Source organism: Otolemur garnettii, unplaced genomic scaffold, assembly GCF_000181295.1.
Source record: "Otolemur garnettii isolate 467f Iridium unplaced genomic scaffold, OtoGar3 scaffold00174, whole genome shotgun sequence".
Taxonomy (NCBI): domain Eukaryota; kingdom Metazoa; phylum Chordata; class Mammalia; order Primates; family Galagidae; genus Otolemur; species Otolemur garnettii.
In genome coordinates this window covers 1986302-1994956 of record NW_003852569.1, presented here as the reverse complement: position 1 = coordinate 1994956, position 8655 = coordinate 1986302, and the positions used below count along the sequence as shown (strand labels likewise).

The 8655-nt window shown below is 47.3% G+C and overlaps 2 protein-coding genes across 5 annotated transcripts in view; one reads left to right on the top strand and one right to left on the bottom strand.

Moving 5' to 3' along the window:
• Positions 1-3566, bottom strand: part of CDC42SE1 (CDC42 small effector 1) — a 9278-nt gene extending 5712 nt beyond the window's left edge. For 2 of the 4 annotated variants that reach the window (XM_023519434.1, XM_023519436.1), the window contains exon 1: positions 3437-3566. The gene's annotated coding sequence lies outside the window, so the exon portion shown is untranslated. Of the gene's footprint in view, positions 1-2876; positions 3001-3436 lie in introns of those variants that run through there. The other 2 variants (XM_023519435.1, XM_003800388.3) reach the window with 1 other exon arrangement.
• The window catches only part of MLLT11 (MLLT11, transcription factor 7 cofactor), a 6296-nt gene continuing 1198 nt past the window's right edge, over positions 3558-8655 (top strand). Inside the window, exon 1 of the mRNA XM_023519433.1 lies at positions 3558-3894. The gene's annotated coding sequence lies outside the window, so the exon portion shown is untranslated. The remainder of the gene's footprint in view (positions 3895-8655) is intronic.

Sequence of the window (8655 nt, the reverse complement as noted above, 5' to 3'; positions counted from 1 at the left end):
AAAAAAAAAAAAAAAAAAAAAAAAAGAAAAAGGAACAGAACCAAAAGGATACCAATGGGCTAAGGAGCAGTGGCTAGTGGAACCAAGGCGGGAGGGGGTATAGAAATGAAAGGCTTAGGGTAAGAGGATGGGGAGGACCAAAGGATAGTGGCAGAAATGAGCAAGTCTGGGGGTTCTACAAGCTCCAGCTCCTTGGGTTTGGGGCAGAAAGGGGAGGGGCATTAAGTGACTTTGAAGAGGAAATAGTGGTTTTTGTTCTCACAAACAAGGCCTCCACCCTTTCCCCTCCCTTTTTCTTTACCTTGCCCCCAACACCTAGATTTTCTTTAAGAACAAGAGAAATCTTGGCCACCTAGGTCATAGGAAATTAACTGGAGTGGGTTAGGCCTGAAGAAAGACTTCCTACAATGAGGAATTTCTTCCCTGCCTAGGTTTACAGCCTTCTTTCCCCCTCATTTCCCTCAACAGAGAGCCATCCCCTCCCAGAAGCCATTTAGCAGTCCTTCTGTTACCTGACCTTGAGATTCTTCCTGAAGGCTGTGTATACTCTGTTAATCTGTGTCCTTTATCACTGCATTCCTGTGTACATATCTGTTTGCACATACATGGCATGGCTATATCTCCATATGCGTCTTGTATAGATCATTTGTGTACAGGTTGTAGGTACATGCCCCAGGTATCTTCTGTCCCATGAAGAATCTTTTTCCAGCCTCCCCACCCTCTCCACACATCCTATCCATGTCATTCTGCTCTACATTACACCCCATAGGGCCTAGAGTTCCTCCCTCCTCCCCTCATGCTGTGACCTGTTCTTTCCTTCCTCCTTACCACTCTACCCTAAGCTTCATCAGCCAACCAGACACAAGGAACTTTCCAATACTACTAGTGGCCAAGGAAGAACTTCCTTTTCACTAGTGCCAATCAGCGCAGGGCACATCTGGGTTTCTTCTTCTACTCACTGCCTTTTCCCAATAGTCTAGTACCGACATAATTAAAGATTGTAAACAGGGCAGTTTCATGAATATTACATTTTAACATGAATAGGAATCTTCTTTCCTTCCAGGCCTGGAATCCTGATGGTCTGACACCTTAGAGTGATTTAAAAACTGAGAGTTTTTGTTTTCTTTTATTGTGTTTTAACAGGCTTGCGATGAGATTACACAAAAACACAAACCCTGAAATACAGCTTCTGGGGAGGGAAGAACCCAGGAGTTTGGGCTTTCTCGTACTTCCTTTCCCACCCTTGGAAGGGAGGAGTAATCAAACAGGGCGGAAGTCAAAACACAGCTGTCCAGAGAGGAGCTGTGGTCAGTGGGGAAGTCAGACAGTCAGTCACAGGGTTTGTCGTGATGGTGGCAGGTGGTAAGGTTGGGGGGGGGGGATGGAGAAAACAATGAAGAATCAGAGGAAACCCCCAACACCGCCAGACAGACTGAAGTGAGACTGGACTCTCCCTTCAGCATATCCCCACCCTGCTCAATGCTGGGTGGACAGAGGTGGATGGTGCTGGGAGGGAAGAGGAGAGAAAAGAGGGAGGAAGAAAGAGTGAAAGGGGCAGTGGAGGGAACAAGGACATTTCTGTTTCTTTTCCCGGGACCTGACTAGAGCTGGGTGGAGGCAAAGCAGCGTGTGTGGGACTTGGCATGAAATGACCAATGATGATGAGAAGTGACCAGGAAATTCCATTCCCTAGGACATTAGGGTCTCTGAAATGTATGGGCGGTGTCAGGGTGTGAAGACAAGACAGGGTGAATGTGGTGTGAGGGAACAGGACGGAGGCCAGAAAGGAAGTAAAAGCCATGGGCTGTAATTCTCCTTTAAAGCAGCCAGACAAGAGTGGGTTGAGGAAAAATGAAGTCCCGAGCTGCTAAACTGTAGAGGAAGAGCCACCTGAATCCACTGCCCAGCATTTCAATTTCACAGGGAATGGGGAGGAGCTGGGAACACAACAGGAGGGATCAGAATTAGAATAAAGCCACATCCTGATAGCCAAGTGGCAGAGGAGAGGCTTCTTGAGCCTCAAATAAGAACAGTGAGATACAGAGCTGGGAAAGACACCCCACCCCCTCCACTACCACCACCAAGGTCACACTAGGACTTCAGGATCTCGAAGCTGTTGGGGTGGAAGTGAGCGAGGGAAGGGATGGGAGCAAGGTGCCAGTGAGGATGTACAGAGGTAGTTCCCTGGTCCTGTTCTAGCCCCAAACCGGTTTTCCCGGTCCCTTTGCCTGCAGCCTCCAGGCCTCCAGCCCGCTGCCCGACAAGCCCTCACAAGAAGAAGCTGGAGAGAAGAGAACTGGGAGAAAGGAGTGGGCAACTCTGGCTGCACGCCCAGAGCTGCAGGTGGTCCCCGTATGCAGACCACCAGACATGGAGGATTCTCGAGGGGCTCTAGAGAAGGGAGGTGGACCCATTTTCAGCCAAGTGACTGACCCCAGCTCCAGCTTTGCCACTCCCTCTGAAAGGTCTTGCCGGAGCTTATGAGGAAACAGCGATTAGGCCCTAAACTTCCCCTGCCCCGACAGATTTCATCTCACAGACTCCATGTCTGGCCGCCCCCCCCCCCAAATTTACGCAGAAACTCGCTGCCCCTCCCACCGTCAACTGGGACCCGGACTTCTTGACTCTTTCAGACCCTGCCCTACTCCCACCTCCCCCAACACTTCAGTCCCTGCTTTCTCTTCCACTCGTCACAGTATTAGCCTGCGCGCAGCCGGGACGCGGATGAGGGCTGCCACAGCGGAGCGCGCCGCTCTTCCCACCGCCGCAGCATCCCGAGCTCTCTGGACCCCCACCCCACCCCCAGCATCCGGCGCGTCTCTGCCTGGGCCGGCAGGCGTGGCGGGCAGCCCCGGGCACCAAGTCTGCAGTGTCACCTGCTCTTCTCCGGCATCTAGGCGTCCCGGCCGCAGTGGCTGGAGGTGAGTAAATCGGCGGCCGCCGGTGCCGGGGCGCCGGAGCTTTCCTCGGCGCGGTGGGGAGCCGAGGGCGGGCCGGCAGAGGTGGGGCGGCGGAGGGCGGAAGCGGCGGCGACGCGATTACGAAACCCGCGCGGCTCCGCGTCGGGCGCGCAGCTCCCCCCGACTGCAGCGGCACTGCGCTGTGGGGGAAGCGAGAGGGGCCAGGTTGTCCCCGAAGCCGCCGCCCCTGCTAGGGGAGTTGGGTAATGTGGACACCCAGATAAGGGCTCAACACCCACGCCGGGCCCCCAGAATCGCTCTTCCCTGTGCGCGACAGGCACTGCAGGGCAATCTGAAACGGAGCCCCCAGATCCTCCAGGCCCAAGTGCAGAGATTCCCAGAAGCCGCTCCCCTCGTCTCTCCTGCTCAACCCCAAAGGGAAGGTGGCTAGGTTTAACTCCCCACGAGCAGTGGAGGGACGAGGAATTGGGGAAAGGGTTGCAGAATTTTTCTGATTCTTAAAAACACATAGTCACCTGAAGTCCTTAAATTGGGGGGAAGGAACGCTCCTCCTTTCCATTGGCGTGTAGTGTTCATGTTTTTAATCCATAAACCCAGATTTGGAGGACAACTGGCTGTTCATGCATTGCACCCCTCGTCAACACGGTGCTGGAAAAAATCGGGAATGATCAAGCACAGCAGTAAGCCTAGAGAGATGTTCCAACCCCCTCTCCTCCCTAAAGTGCTCTGGAACCTATCGTTTGAATTAGCCGAGTCAGGCGGGGAGGGGGCGGGGAGTCCTTCCGGCCTCCTTAGGAGGGGCTGCATTGCAGGGGGAGACTGAGCTGACAGACTCAGTCACTGTAGAGGGAGAGGGAGTGAGAAGACAAAGCCGACAAAGCCCCAGCAATTTCTTTTTCTGTGGTCCAGAGCATACCCCGGAGCCCCCGAGGCAGTCCTTCCGTCTTTGGAACACGCTAGTCATTAATAACAGGTAAACTAAACCAAAGGAGGGGGCAGGGGCCTGCAAAGATAGATGAGCAGCTTCTTCTGGTGGGGGACAGATCAAGAGGAGAGAAGGGGGCGCTTTGAACAATGGCATTCGTGCCTTGTCACCCTGTACACAGACACTAATTTCTAGCAATTTACATGTAGTTATTTATCAGCACTTATCTCCTTCAAGTATGTTTTGTTTTTCTATAATTTATTGGCCTGTGTATTCAATACTGTCTATCTGGGTATCTTCCATTTTAAGCTATCATGTGTTCTAACAATTATTTGATGACTCCTATGTCTCTCAAGCCTCTACATCCCCATACTTGCAGATTTTTTAATCTTACATTTGTCTCTGTAGGAGGGAGTTTGGGGGAAGGGATGTAATTCTGACCTTTCTTTTCACATTTTCCTTCTCTCTCCCTATCTCAGATCTTTCCTCTGCAGAGGCAGCTCAAAGCAGGAAAGGTGGCAGGGTCTCTGTGTCAGAGAACTGCTTGATCCCATATTGTAATTAGTACAGCTCACAGGAGTTAGGTATGGGGTAGATTCTGGAAAAGGAATGCTTATTTGCAGCTCAGTGGAAAAGATAGGGGAAGGACATGGCTGATAGGAAAATCCAAGCTCAGAGTGAGGCACATATGAGAAGCCAGAGAGCTTCCATTCTCCATCACCTCCACCTCTCCTTCTTCCCCACCCCCCATGATGGCAGCATGACACAGCAAGGCCCTGTTGAGTAGGCCTGGGATGCCCACAGAGGGTCTGGACAAAGGGCATTTGGGCGTGTCTGTGTGGCTCAGACAGAGTCAATATTTCTAATCTGTATATTCTCTAATCACATATCTCTTAGAATAGACAGTGATATTTAGAAATTAACTTTGCATTAATATCTGTATAATTGAAAATGAAGGGTAGTGGAAAGCATTAATTGAGCATGTATTGTGGTACAAGGCACTATCTAAACCCTTTAAGATAAGTACATGATCGATGTGAAGATGGATGAAGTGTGGGTGGAGAACATTTGGGAATGGAAAGGGGAAGCTGGCTGAAAGGGAACCTTTGGCAAAATTTTGAGGACTTGAGAATTAAATGCATACTGTATTAAACCAAAAATTTAATTACTACTTACATTAGTAAATATCTTTTCATATCGTAGCTTCAGTTTTCTGTGTAGTCTATGTTCTTGATTTGATTTTAATGCTACATGCTTATACAAGTATCTATCCTTTATACATGTCTTTGGGTCAATGACATAGCTAGAGATTTTAGGCCTTTTGAGCTAATATTTCATAAAATTTCCTTTATTTATTTATTTATTTATTTTTGGCCAGGGCTGGGTTCTAACCCTCCACCTCAGGCATATGGGGCCGGTGCCCTACTCCTTTGAGCCACAAGCGCCGCCCATGATTTCCTTTAAGTTTTTAATTGCAGGATGGCTCTGCCCAACACTCAGCAACTGTTTGGGCAGTTTTTATGCATACTCTGGTTGTAAGGAGTCAGTTTGTCAAAGAGCTTTTTCCCTTTCTCAGCTACTAGTTTGCTCTCTACTGCCTTTTTTTTTTTTACCCTTCAGATCAGAATTATGAGAACAATCAATGTCTAACACACAGAATATTGTTCTTCAGGAACTGAGAATTCTTGTAAATAGAAGTTTTGAAAATACTGGTATACGACTATGTAAAGCTGTGGGGCAGCTATCTATGTATAACACAAAAAGGGATCAGATTGGGAATTATGAGACCTGGGTTCTACCTAAACCGTCTGGAAGACTTCCCAAGTCACTAGATAATTTGTAAGGTGTCTTCTAGTTTAAAAATTCTAATTTTTAGGCTCGGCACCTGTGGCTCAAGTGGCTAAGGTGCCAGCCACATACACCTGAGCTGGCAGGTTTGAATCCAGCCCGGGCTGCCAAACAATGATGACTGCAACCAAAAAAAAAAATAGCTGGGCATTGTGGTGGGCACCTGTGGTCCCAGCTATTCGGGAGGTGAAGGCAAGAGAATCTCTTGAGCCCAGGAGTTGGAGGTTGCTGAGAGCTGTGAGCTGTGATGCCACGGCACTCTACCCAGGGCGACAGCTTGAGGCTCTGGCTCCAAAAAAAAAATTTCTAATTTTTTCCCACTATGATTCTATTTTTTAGAGAGCCTATTATGTGCCCAGCTAAGCTCACTCTGGAATAGACTTGTAAGGTAGGAGATATAAAAGAAGCCAGCTCACTAAGGACATAATTGTTAACACAGGACACAGTATCTGTAGGCAGAAGTCAGGAACAGTCTCGACTCCTAAGGTTTGCTTCTTAGGATCCCTATAGTCCAGACTTAAGCAGGAGTTGGTTGGTTAATAGGTACAACTGTTTTTGTAGCTCTTTTTCTGTACAAATGTCTCTGCAAATTACTGTGGGTATGATCAGAGTTGGATATCATAGGAAGATAACCTCACCTCAAATGCTCCCCAACCCTGCTCCAGTCCCTGCATTATATTCCTAAGTACTTTCTCTGCTGAGTAATGCTCAGTTCCCAGTTTTATTCTGGAGCTTGAACCTAAGAAGAAAAAGATCAACTCAGAACTCAGGGTTTTTGTTGTTGTTGTTCTTGTTGTTTTTTTAAGACAGAGTCTCACTCTGTTGCCCTGGGTAGAGTGCTATGGCATCATAGTTCACAGCAATCTCAAACTCTTGGGCTCAAGCAGTCTTCCTGCCTCAGTTTTCCAAGTAGCTGGGACTATAGGCACCTGCTAGTTTTTTAATTTTTTTTAGTAGAGATGGGGTCTTGCTCTTACTCAGGCTGGTCTCCAACTCCTGAGCTGAAGCAATCCACCTGCCTCAGCCTCCCAAAGTACTAGGATTACAGGTGTGACCCACTGTACCTGGGTTCAGAATTCAGTTTTATTTATTTATTTATTTATTTAGGTTGTGTGGGGTTTTTTTGTTTTGTTTTGCTTTGAGACAGAGTCTCACTCTGTTGCCCTGGGTAGAGTGCTATGGCATCATAGCTCACAGCAACCTCCAACTCCTGGGCTTAGGAGATTTCTCTTGCCTCAGCCTCCCAAGGTAGCTGGGACTACAGGTACCCACCACAACACCTGGCTATTTTTTTGTTGCAGTTTGGCCAGGGCCAGGTTTGAACTCACCAACCTTGGCATATGGGGCCAGTGCCCTACCCACTGAGCCACAGGCACCACCTGTGTTTTATTATTATTATTATTTTTATTAAATCATAACTATGTACATTAATGCAATCCAGAATTCAGTTTTAATTTCTTTTTTCTTTTTTAGAGGCAGAGTCTCACTTTGTTGCCCTTGGTAGAATGCCGTGGCATCACAGCTCACAGCAACCTCCAGCTCTTGGGCTTAGGCAATTCTCTTGCCTCAGCCTCCCACGTAGCTGGGACTACAGGCACCCACCACAGTGCTGGCTATTTTTTGTTGCAGTTTGGCCAGGGCTGGGTTTAAACCTGTTACACTCTGTATATGGGGCTAGCGCTCTACTCACTGAACCACAGGTGCCACCCCAGAATTCAGTTTTAACATTAAAAACATCCTAACCTACCCACTCACCATCCCCCTTCATATGTTGTCACCATGTTCTAGATTAAGGCTTTCTTTTTCTGCCTAAGTAGAGTCATTTCACATTATATGAGGGTATTTTGGAACCTATTTATGGTTGCTATTAAGTCTCAGGCCTGGTGAGCGCCAATGGGTTATTTGGAGAAGGGCCTTTTGAAACTTGGGGTTCTATTTTAGGAGGCAGTGGAATGTTCTTTCTGCTCCTTTGGGAACATTTCAACTAATGCTGCTTGCCCCTTCCCTTAGCTAGTAAGTAGCACAGCTGGGAGCTACAATAGTCATATATTATTAGGCAGAAAATGGGTAGCCTAAAGAGAAAAGGTGATAGAACTACCCATTAAAGCACAGAAAAGTATTTGATGTTGTTAAAGGACCTTCTCTTTCCAATCTAAATTTTGCTTTCTCACCTGGAATTTCCAATCCATTTGCTCTATCATCAGATATACTCTAGCATTGGGATAAAAGAGACCATGTTATAGCATAGCATCTGGGTTTTGCTCTGAAGGAGAGATAATAGATGGTTAAGGTTTACCTGTGAGCTAATAGATGGGAGTGGCAAAGTACTTACTGTATTAAATAAATATTGAGGGGAAATTAATCAGCTGTGCAAAGCTCAGCACTGTAGGTAGAAAAAGTAGACTAGTTTTTATTAGGAAAACTGTTGAAGGAGATAAGACCATTCTTATACATAAAAACACAGTAACAGTGATTGGTACTCAGAACTGGGGGAGTCAGGTAAAACTCTACAGGGAAGATGATGGAGGAAATAGAGTAGAAGAAGCTGAGTAAGTTTAAGGAAGTCATCCTGGAAGAGTTGATTTATAGTAGAGTTAGAAGGCAAGAAAAAATAAAAAGCAGAAATGTCATGGAAGACCTTTCCACAGGTACCATGATCTAGCAAACCAAAGTCAAGAAGTCAAGTGTCTATAAATATAAGAGTTTGAAGGCTAGACTCAGTGGCTCATGCCTGTAATCCACACACTCTGGGAGGCTGAGGCAGGCAGATTGTTTGAGCTCAGAAGTTCAAGACTAGCCTGAGCAAGAGCGAAACACTGTCTCTAAAAATAGCCAGGCATTTTGTCAGGTGCCTGTATTCCCAGCTACATGGGAGGCTGAGGCAAGAGAATTGCTTAAGCCCAAGAGTTTGAGGTTGCTGTGAGCTATGATGCCCTAGCACTCAACCCCAGGATGACTCTT